This window comes from Lutra lutra, chromosome 3 (genome assembly GCF_902655055.1).
Source record: "Lutra lutra chromosome 3, mLutLut1.2, whole genome shotgun sequence".
In the NCBI taxonomy this organism is placed as follows: Eukaryota; Metazoa; Chordata; class Mammalia; order Carnivora; family Mustelidae; genus Lutra; species Lutra lutra.
The window spans coordinates 174,134,057-174,146,786 of NC_062280.1; positions in this window are offsets into that span (position 1 = coordinate 174,134,057).

Below are 12,730 nucleotides of genomic sequence, written 5' to 3' on the forward strand. Positions count from 1 at the left end.
AAAAGCCTATAATAGATCAGCAGAAACTAAACATGACAGATATATTTAGTGTAGTGTTCTTGATTGGAACTTAGTCCAGAAAAAAGTAAAGGTTGGGAACCTGGTGAAATTTGTGTAAGGTCTCAAGCTTCGTTAATAGTATTCATAGCAATGTTAATTACCTGGTTTGATATTTGTATCATGGTTATGTAAGATGTTAACATCGAGTAAACTAGGTGAAACATTCATGGGGAAACTACACACTACCTCTATACCTCTTTTGTAAATCTCAATGTATTTCTCAATAAAAGGTGAAAAATAAAAACTTACTTTTTTCTTCATATATGTTTTTTAAATATTTTCTTCAGCTAAGGAGAATTCCCTCTGTAATTATTAAACATCCTAACAGACTGAACAATAAAAATCCCATTCAAGTAAAGTGTTGAATATACATATGGATTAAAAAGACTCTTTTCAATGATGTATTAATTTAGAAGATGTTTCATATTACTATATTTTTGGTTGTCCATCTCTTCACTATTAATATTTAAGAGATTTTAGGAAGTCATTATTACTGTGATAGTAAAGCAAAAAATATCAATTTTGTTTACCCACATAAAAAATGTATATGATTTAAAGCAATATATTTTTTTTCTGTTTTATAGCTGGTACACAGAATCAAATACTATAATATTTAATTTCTGAACACTGGATTTAAATAAGCATTATTTTTTGTTGTTGAACGCTAAATCATGTTAGCCCACTATTCAATTTCAGCAATAAATATTTCCTGTTAATAAAGTTCTCATTCCTATATATTTTCCAGATTATACAAATACTTTTGAAGATCACATCATATTTATAGTGCAGTTTTAGGTTCGCAGCAAGACTGAGTGAAAAATGTAGAGATTTTCCATATACCATCTGTCAGCACACATGCACAACCTCCTCCACTATCAATATCCAGATCAGTACATTTGTTATAATCAATGAACCTCCATTGATACCCTATATCCAAAAGCCAAAATCCATAGTTTACGTTATGGATCAGTGTTGGTGTAATACATTCCATGTATAATGAAATCTATTTGCCATTTTAGTGTTGTACATTATAGTGTCACTACCATCAAGTTCTCTGTGCTCCCATATTCTTTCCTTCCTTTCCTCTAACCCCTGGAATTACTGATCATTCTCCTGTCTCCATCCTTTTGCTTTTTCCAGAATGTCAGTACAGTATATAGTCTTTCCAGATTGGCTTCTTTGCCCAGTAGTATGCATTCCAAGTTCCTCCTTGTGTTTTCATGGCTTGAGAGCCCATTGGTTTTTAGCTCCGAGTAACTTTCCTTTATCTGAATGTACCAGTTTATGCGTTCACCTGCTGAAGGGTATTTCCTTTGCTTCTAAGTTTTGGCAATTATGAATAAACCTACTGTAAATGTCCATGTGCAGGCTGTGGGGCACTCTGATGGGGTAGGGGCCAGTAGTGGAAGAATTCACCCAAGGCTGAACAAAAGAGATGAAATTTTATTGAATACACTGCAAGGAAGCAGAGGGCAGGGCCGCAGAGGAGAAGTGTCTGCCGTGAAGTGGTGGTGAGGGGCCACAATTACAGGGCAGAGTTGACAGAACATGGGGACATATGGAATTTGCCCTTTTGTGGTAATCTTAGGAACTGTACCTCATTGTAACTGGTCAGTTAGAGCCTATGGTTATTTCGAGGTAGGTTGCTTAATGCCTGTTTGCATTCAGCTTGGGGGGTCACTGTGGGGCCATGTGCCTTGATCAAATTTCCACTGGTCAAGTCTGTTACCTAAAAAGCAGCCTCTACACAGGTTTTCTCATGATATCATTCAACCCATTTGGGTAAATACCATGGTAAGATTGCTATATATTATGGTAAGAGCATGTTCAGTTTTGTAAGAAACTGCAAAATTATCTTCCAAGTGGCTATTCTACTTTACATTTCTACCAGCAATGAATTTAACATAGTCAATGTTTTGGATTTTGGCCATTGTGCAGTGGTGTTTCATTCTTGTTTTATTTGCAATTCCTTAATGACATGAGATATTGGGCATATTTCTGTGTATTTATTTTCCCTCTGTATACCTTCTTTAGTGAGGTGTATATACAGAGATCTTTTGCCTATTGTTAGATTGGGTTGTTCATTTTTTTATTGTCAAGATTTAAGTGTTCTTTGTGTATTTTGGAAAAGTCTTTTATTACATATGTCTTTTGCAAATATTTTTCTTCCAGTCTATGTTGTCTTCTCATTCTCTTAACATTGTCTTTCCCAGAACAGAAGTGTTTAATTTTCATCAAATTTAGCTTATCAAGTCTTTCTTTCATGGATCCTATTTTTGGTGTTATATCTAAAAAGTCATCTCTAATCCCAAGGTCGTTTAGTTTTTTCTCCTGTATTATCTTCTACTTTTATAGTTTTGTATTTCATAGTAAAGTCTGTGATCCATTTTGAGTTAGTTCTTGTGAAAGGCATAATGTCTGTGATTAGATTCATTTGGCTGATGAATGACTAGTTGTTCCAGCACCGTTTGTTGAAAAGACTATCTTTTGTAGTACTCTTTGTTTCTTTGTCAAAGATCAGTTGAGTGTATTTTTGTGGGTTTCTTCTTCTTTTTCAAATTAGTATTTATCTATTTTATGAAAATATGAAAACACCTAAAAAATATGGCCCTCTTGGAATTGGCAGTGTGAGAATTAAACAAAATTCAAAATTTGTTCATTCCAAAATGAACAAAATGAGGGGCGCCTGGGTGGCTCAGTTGGTTAAGCATCTGCCTTTGGCTCAGGTCATGATCCCAGAGTCCTGGGATCAAGCCCTGCCTCTCTGTGCTTGGCTGAGAGCCTGCTTCTCCTCCTCCCCCTCACCCCGCTCATGCTCTCTCTCTCAAATAAATAAAAAAAAAATCTTAAAAAAACTTAACAAAATGAGAAAATTCCTTGTTCATTAAACTTAAATCTAACACATTTAAATTTTCTAAAAAATTTACTTTGGTATATCTAGATATCCTCTTGGAGAGAAAAGATGTGAAGGAATACCAGAATTCTAGCTTCTGGAGGGGAGGGGAGGGACCCAATCAATTTCTTTTTCATTTTTAGATTATTGTTATAGTATCCTTATCAATAATAGACAAGCTATTATGTCAGTATACTATTAAAGAAGAAAAGCATTTAATCACTTCACTGAGATTTTTATACCTGCTTAATCACTATACTATTCTATCACATTGTAAGCATGTTTTAGCATATATTAAGAGCAATACAGCAAAATCAAACATTCACAATATGTCAAACATTTTGCAAAAAAACGTGAAAAGCAAGACACTCATTTACTTCCTTAGAAATGCTAATTAATCATGAACAGTGCTACAGAAGAAGTTCTCTAAGAGCAAGCCTACTCACAGCAACAGCTTTGTGGGTTAGGAAAATGGCATTGTTCCAAAAAATCTTTCTTACGAGCATTAAAGAAAAAAATGCAGTAAACTTCAATCTTAATTGGAAATATCGAAAAGAAACTTTGAAACCCAAAGGATGGAAATGAAACAAAAGACTGAAAAAATGATAACAGAGAAACACAGACACTTCAAAATAAATTCTCTTAGGAAAAAGGTTGAAATTACAGTGTTGCTTCATAGAGAAATCTCAATAAATAGTTTCCAATTTACATCTGAAAATAATATTTTCTGATCACAGATGTCTAAAAATTTTAACGATAGCTTCAATGTTCAAAATCATGGCAATAACAGCAAAAAGCCTGTGGCCAGTGAGTTAATATTAAATGGTGCTAGTTTGTTTTCAGATTTATAAGGCAAAATGTGGCCAAGAAACTTTTAATTATTTTTGCATGCAAGAATTACATTACTAACTAAATGAAATTATGGAAAGATGAAAGTATGCATGTGTTAAAGTCTGTGTTATTTAGCAGTATGCTCTCAGATTTGGAACTAAGTAAAGCTCTATTGCTATTTTTAACATTTTTAATATTTAGGAGATAGACAATGTCTAAATAGTCAGTTCTGTACATTTCAAGCTCTGTTATTTAAAAGAATGCTGTGTGCTATCATTGAAGTACAGATAAATAAGCCACTATTATTTATTGAAAAAGCAATAATTATTGATGGACTTGAAAACCATGGAAATCTTTCATCCCAGTTCAGCCTTCTCAATTTATCTATGAGGAAAATGAATTAGAAAGATGAATTGACTTGCCTAACTTTGTATTAGAAAGCTAGCAAAGTCACAACTTTGCCTCATATATATTATAGAAAATTCCCCTTTATGATCTAATTTTTGTTCCGAATGTTACTTTGTGATACTCTTGTTCAAAATCACATGTTTCTTTCATGGAAGCAATGTTGGTTATGACAATATGCTCTATGACCATCTTACCCAACGTCTGTATGAGCTATATTCTGTTTGTCCAAAGCTAATTTTTTGGTTCCTGTAGTAGAAGTCCCTTCCATACACAAAGGAAAAGAAATATATATTTTCCTTTTTAAATGTTTCTTAGGATTTGTGTTATGTATTTGGATTAATGGGACTCCTTTAATTTGGAGCTATCCCTTTGGCACACCTGTTAAAGAGTATGCCTTCCTTTCTCTTTTGTGGCTATACTCCCCCCTCATATTTTTATGTTCTTCCCTCTAGGCTTTCAGGGACTTCATGAGCTTTCCTTAAGCCATGATTTATAATTATTTTTCTTTCTATCAATTATTTTAAGAATTACTTTTTAAGTCAACTAAGTTCACAGAGAAATGAACTTAATCCTCTGTCTCCATGTTATCCCAATATCCCATTACAAAATATATATTGAATTAAAATATGGCATAATCTCAGTGGAGCTCCTTCCATATACTCTGATAACATGTATCACAAATAGAAAGACTCTGGCTTTTTAAATGGACAGGTTTATCATAAATCATCTATAAAATACTGGTCATGTCTTTAGTTCCATATTGGTTGGCCCTTAGCATCCAAACCTCAGGTCCTGGTTAAGATGAACACTCCAGTTGGACTCATCTTTTTTTTTTTTTTTTTCTTTTCTTTTCTTTTCTTTCCTTTCCTTTCCTTTCTTTGTGTGTGTGTGTGCAGAGGTAGTGGTTTCTTTGCAGGGGAGCTGGACTGCCCCAGTAAGACTCTTTAAATGTAGTAAACGAACTGGTCTATTTGCTTGAAGCCAAAGACTGTTTCCAGCTGATAAGTTTGATTGCTCTCTTTTAGTCGATGCAAAAGCCCTGAAGGGGAATTGCTTTAGATTCCTTTTTAGACCCTAAGCCAGCTCTGCAAAGCTCCAAGAAGACTAAACAAATTAAAAGACTTGGGGAGTGAATTTACAGTGAAAGCAAAATGGTTTAGGAGAACATAAATAATGCATTATGTAACGGGGAGGGGGGGTGATGGACTCAATCAAGCTCTATGAAAAAGACAAAAGTAATCCCTCTGAAATAATCAACTTAAGTTAAATAAATGAAAAATATTAGAGCACACTTAAATTGTTTTATTACTCTAACTCTAAAATTTGGTAATGACAATCTTATTTTTCATAAATAAAACTGAAAAGATCATGCCTATTTTGCTCAATTGAAATGAATAGTCCTTTTAAACTTGTAATGCAGAATTGGATCATTCTGTACTGGAAATGATGTTACTGCAACATGGCATTCCAAGCGATTTGCAATCATGTGAATTATTCCAGTGGCATTTAAGATAGGAACAGCTAATTGTAAGGCTGATGAATAATAAGTAAATAGTGGTTTCCTCATTATTTTAAATTATAAGTTTTCAAATATTCAGAGCTATGTTTATTAGAGAATAAAGGAGAGAAATCAAAGCTATATCAACATTAAAATCTCACCTAAACAGATTATGAACTTCTAAATATTTAATTATTTCAGTTTCTGTACTTATCTCTAAGAATAAGTACTATAAAACATACTTTTTCAAATGTACCATTTTCCTTTACTGTTGATTTTTATAAATCTGAGGCAAGGAAGGCAGTAATATTAGTCTATTTCCTCTCACACCATATAAAAGATTTCTAATTTGGAGATTCTCCAAAGACATTATAGCTCTCCAAGACATTATAGCATAGAAAAAGAAGTAAGTTTGTATCCACAAAATAAACTGAGTGGGATGTGGGTAGACTCTAGAAAGAGATGGAATTTGAAGAGAGATGGAAAGAGGAACTAGTGTTGATTCTGGGATAAGTGCTGGTAGAAGGAAACTAAAAAGACAAAAATTGTAACAGAAAGAATGAAATCAAATTGTTCTTCACCCCTGAATGAAGGACGAGGTAACAAATGACAGCAAAGACAAACAACAGTTGAGGAACTGGCCAAGATTAAACCATTTTCGAGTCTGAGTATCAAAAAGCCTGTAATGCAAAAAGAAGGGTGGGGGGCAGAAAGCATCCATTTAAGTAATTGCTTCCATGGGAAGCCACCACCCTTAGAAGAATGTTGCAACATTCTAGGGAGCCAGAGTAATTCCCAAGTTTCAAGCATCACGCAGGTTGTTGCTACCTTTATCATATAAACTTATTATTATAAATGTGTTTTTTGGGAAATAATATTCTGAAAATAACTGGCATGATTTTATCTTTTGCCTTTTCAAGTATAAGATGCACACACACATCTTACTAAAGATATTTTATGATAAAGGAAAATTAGGATTGGCTATCAAAGGAAATAAAAGGTAAGTCTAAGATAATAACATTTTTTTCTGGTATGTAAAACAGGGTTATAAAGCTAGACCATAGCATTCAGAATCAGGTATTTAGGAGGGAGATCAATTTTCTGATTATTTTTCTTCCATTTAAATAAATCACAGTTCAAAACAGGAAGGCTCAGTCCATAGTGTTCTCTTGAAACATGGAGAAAAAAATCTACCTTATATGACAGTTCCATGCAGCTATAGCAAAGATATCTATGAAATAGGGGGCCTGAAAGCATAAATCCCCTATTTGGGGGAGCATAGATGATTACGGGAAGGAGGCAAAGCAATCAAATTGGACGATCTTTCTCTCTCTGAGCTTTGACCCACTGAAGAGGAAGTGCTTTAGTAAGAGAGGTTACCATTTAGGGCAGATTAGGGCTCTGTTCCATACTGATTTGAAGTTGGGTCATATCAAAGTACATCTGGTAGCTCTACATGCACAGACAGAGGGAAGTCCATGACATTTTTTTCCTGCTTTTTCTTCTCATGATGTGTTGATGGCTTGACCCAGATATTGCTGGGAATCTACACAGGGAGTTTGCCTTAGGAAAACTAGTTTTGTAATGTGCTCGTGGAGTGGACTGCCAGGAATGTTTCTGTAAATCACATTATAGAGTTGTTTTATATATGTCTTATGATTATGTTGTTTACTATTTAGTTTATAAGATAAGAAACAGGGTAATTTTGAATCATTCCTGAAATAATAGAACACTTGATATAGTGCCTAATATGTCTAGAAGCATTTTATCTATATTCCTTAATGTTTCACAAGAGTCTCACAAGAAAGTTAAGTGTTATTATTATTATTGTCCTAAAACCTCTGTGATGTCTATGCCATCACCTAAAACATCAAATGGCAAACAGGGAAAGTGACCGGATTACCTCCACCATCTTCACTGTACCATCTACCAGTGTTTTGAGGCTATATCTAAAGATCTTGATTTGCTGCCCGCCAGACTCAAAAACTGGACTTACAGTCATCTCCAATCATGAATCTTTGTTCTTCTTTTTATTTTCATAGAAATCTTCCTCATTAAAAATCTGATCATATGTATCATCCAGAAAATATCTTCTACTACTAAGATCCATCAGATGACTCACATAGTCCTTCAACAACAGAAATCTGGTGAAAAACTAAGTAAATATATTTTTCTATGCCATTCAATGGGAAACTTGGTTTCCTTTCAATAAAAGAGAAGACTGACCGAGATGACAAATTTTCCTGTCCATGTCTAAGATGAGAAAAGCCTTCTCTTAAGCTAGCAAACTCATTGGTCTGTTCATGGATCACACAATGATCTTAATACTAGTAATGCTTTGAGTAAACAGGTATGACTGTGTATTTTCAAGACATATTTTTTTTTTGCATGTAATGAGTACTTACCAGTTTTAAAACAGTAAATAAAAAAAAGCTACAGTTTTTAAACTGTTTACAAATATAGAATGTCTTTCCAATAGTCATAATAGTAACATTTCTTGTTTTAAGTTAAACAAAAAAAGAAAAATACATCTCACGTCTAGTACTCTCTCTTGAGTAACAAAACATGTTTGATATTATATACCAAGTTCAGATAATAAAAGGAAAGAAAATGCCTTTCAATCTTTATTTTGATGTAAATACTTCTGAGACTGATTCATAACAAAAAATAATTTTTATATGAGCATATGTAATACACCTAGGCATACCCACTTTAAAACTATTGAATATTTTCATATTGTTTATTTAGATATGAAGCATCACCTGTCTAATGATATATAAAACCCGAAAAACCGTAAGTGTTCTCTGGGCTGACTTGCAGACACACATAACTCTCAGACGTTACTCTCTTCCCCTGACTTAGTCTGTATTTGATTACCTTAGTCCCCGCTCCCAATCTTTCTTTCTTTCTTTTTATTTATTTATTTATTTATTTATTTATTTATTTGACAGACAGAGATCATAAGTAGGCAAAGAGAGAGGGAGGGAAGCAGGCTCCCTGCGGAGCAGAGAGCTCGATGCGGGGCTCCATCCCAGGACCCTGGGATCATGACCTGAGCCGAAGACAGAGGCTTTAACCCACTGAGCCACCCAGGCGCCCCCCCCCCCCCCCCCCCCGCTCCCAATCTTTCTAAAAACTAAATCTAACCTTTTTTAAACCTAACCTTATTTTTTTAAACCCAACTTTATTTTTTTCCTCCCCAAATTGCATTTTATTAATTGCATGCTCTTTAAAAAAAAAAAAAAAAAAATTGTGTACCTGAACAATCAGATGGACCTGACATAGACGCTTCCAGTCCAGAGGAATATTTTAATTAATCTCAGAAGAGTTTTAAGGTGTTATAGAAACACGATTAACTGATAAACTGATGTAAGAGGAGTAATTATGTCAAAACACTCGAGTCCTATCGCAAGCTTTTTCCCCATCAAATAGTATATAGTGTCTTAGTACCTCCAATACTCTAGCAACACAAGCAACACAAGTCCTTATATAGGACTGTATTTTCCAGTTGTAAGAAAAAAAATGTTCGGTAATTTCAGTTCAGCAACTTCTGGATATATGTGTTGATGTTTGAAAATCATTTTTATGTGATACTTAATAAATTGTTTAGATCCTGTGGTGGTAAATCTTTCCATAGGAGAGTGACAAAGGATGAAGGTAGCAGGTGTGAGCCACTTTCAATTTGAATTTGATTGCTACTCAAGCTACTTAAGAATCAAGAAACTGAATTTTATATCTGTGTACCTTCTGTATATAATGAAGCTAATTATTCTAAAAATAATTGAGCTGACATTTCTGTGGTAATACCATCAAACCTGATTGTCATAATCTTTGAAAAGAAAAGGTTGAAGCTTAAATGATTATTTCTTATTTATAGTACAATAATTTAGCAGAGCCTGGAAATTACTTTGTAGGATTAGAATAGATGTTAATCAAATCCAAACAAGATGTGAGAAAATAATTGGAGTTTAGGGTGCAGGTTTAATTAAGGGGTGCTTAAGAACCTGCATCACCCATTTATTTATGCAGAAAACACACATAATAACCTTTAAGGAATTTTTGATAGCAAATGTATGGCATTCAGAAAACCTTGTGGGTGTTGCAGACACACTCAACAATCACCTAACAAAAACAAAGGTATTACACTTACTTCTTTCCAAAGGTGGAACATAATAGGAGATAGTGTATGCTGAATGTTAATTATGCAAGTTAGATATATACAAAAGCACAGACTGAAAAGCAGTGTTTCTCAAACTGTGGTCACCAGATGACGTGATTATGAATAATATCTGGTGCTTATTCAACAGGCAGAGTGATGAATCTCATCAGAATACTTAGAAGTAGAATCTGGGATCTGGATCTTATTTTTCTTTCTTCCGTTTTTAAAAGATTTATTTATTGGGGCACCTGGGTGGCTCAGTCAGTTAACCGTCTGCCTTCTGCTCAGGTCATGATCCCAAGGTCCTGGCATCAGGCTCCCTCCTCAGTGGAGAGCCTGCTTCTCCCTCTCCCTCTGCTCATCTCCCCCACCCCTCACCCCTCCACTCGGGCTTTTGCTCTGGCACACTCTCTATTTCAAATAAATAAATAAAAGCTTAAAAAAGAGATTTTATTTATTTATTTAAGAGAAAGGGACAGAGAGAGAGAGACATGGGGGGGGTACAGAGGGCAAGAATCTTCAAGCAGACTCCCCACTGAGGATATAGCTGGAGGAGCCTTGATCCTACAACCCATGAGATCATGACCTGTGCTGAAACCAAATCAGATGCTCAATTGACAGAGCCACCCAGATGCTCCCCCTCTTTTTAATGCATCTTATTTTTCAAGGACCCCACCAAGATTCATATGAACACTAACATTTGAGAAACACAGAGGAAAGCTGTAGCAGAAATTTGAAATTATCCCTCGGTGACTCTAAGTTACGTCTGTTACAGAGTAGGTGCATAACTTTGGTCAATTTCTTATTCATAAGTAAAATGGAAAACTCAATAATACACTCATCTATCTATCTCACCGGGATTTTTGAAGAACAGCAACAACAACAACAAAAAAACACTTTCAGTTGTTACCTGATACACAATATTATTTGTTGTTTGAACGTTTTTTAGGATTGCAAATGAGATACAGTAAAATAAATAAATAAATAAATATATAGATAGATAGATGTGCATATATACTAAAAAAATAAACTATTTGGGGTATGTATAACTTCAATTATCCAGTTCTCAGTGTCATTGTTATTATAATCTTGGATCTTGATCAAACATTTTCTATTATCTCTAACCCTTCTTCTGTCACTATTCAAATAACACTTTAATGATTTTGATTCATTAGTAAATGATAAGCCTAGAAATTAGAAATAATGATCCCATGTACATGCTCTTTAATAATAAATTATTTATCGATTGATCATTTTATTGGTCTTTTCTTTAATACAAGCACAAGGTCAGGACATTTTAATGACTGAGGCACCCGGGTGCCCTCAAGGTCAGGACATTTTAACTTTTAGAACAGAAATCATTAATTCTCAGAGCAGTTTTTTTTTCCCCAAAATTCTATGCATATAATTTGTTAAAGCAAATGTAGATATACAGAAATAATAACTAAAAACAAATAGCATATAAGTACATTTAACACCTGCAGATAATCATTATGGTAAAAGTTAAGGAGCAAAACTGGGCTAAAATCATATATAGTAGTCAAGCATAAGTGGCCAAACTCACAGTTCAGTTGTTTCTGGTGCAAAATATTAAAGACTAACAAATGTAAGACATTCTAAAAATATGCTTCTACACTTAATTAAAGCAAATATTTAGCTGATACTAAACACATCAAGCAATACAAAAAAGCATGAAATAATTATAACAGAAATTAGCATGTACCTATTGCCATAGCAACGCCTCCTTTATTTTTAAGCCATTGGTTGATAGCTGCATATAGGTATTTATTAATTTATTCATTTGATAAAGACATCTTTCTAGTCACTATCCATGTGCTTTAAATGTATTAACTCATTTAAAAGATGTTCAACATCTCTAAACATCAGGGAAATGTAAATCAAAACCACAGTGAAATTCAACCTCATACCAGTCACAATGGCTGGTATCAAAAAGACAAGAAATAACAAGTGTTGGTGGGGATGTGGAGAAAAGGGAATGCTTGTGCACTGTTGCTAAGTGAAATAAGTCAGAAAGAGAAAGGTAGATACCATATGGTATCATTTATATATGGAAACTCTGAAACCAAAACAGACAGTATAGAGAACAAACTGGTGGTTGCCAGAGGGAAGGTGGGTGAGGGGATGGGCAAAGTAGATGAAGAGGATTAGGAGGTACAAACTTTCAGTTATGAAACAAATAAGTTATGGGGATGAGAAGTACAGCATAGGGAATATAGCCAATAATATTTTAATAACATTGTATGGTGACAGATGGTTACTAGACTTATTGTGCTGAGCAATATTGTAGTGAGTAATGAATAGAATTGTTGAATCAATGTGTTGTACACTTAAAACTAATATAAGTATTGTATGTTAATTATACTTCAATAAAAATAAATCGTTGTCACCACAAGAAAAATATTTTTATACTCCATAGGCCATTTTTTGTTTATGTAATTAGAATGAACTTTCATCTACAACAACTTAAAGATATTGTATTGCTGAAGTTAACATCTGCAGATCATATGTTTTTGTGGGCTTAGATATTTTAAAAATTTAACTCATTTAGTAATCATTAAAGTATTTAAATAAAGAGAATAATTCCACAAATATATACATATATTTATATATGTTTACCTACATTTATTATATATATGGAGAGGGATATATAGATCTGTTTAGCTTTAAAGAGCCAACTTTTGGCTTTTTTATCTTTTTTTTTTTAAGATTTTATTTATTTATTTGAAGAGAGAGACACAGCAAGAGAGGGAACACAAGCAGGGGGAGTGGGAGAGGGAGAAGCAGCCTCCCCACTAAACAGAGAGTCTGATGTGGGGCTCGATCCCAGGACCCTGGGATCATGACCTGAACTGAAGGCAGA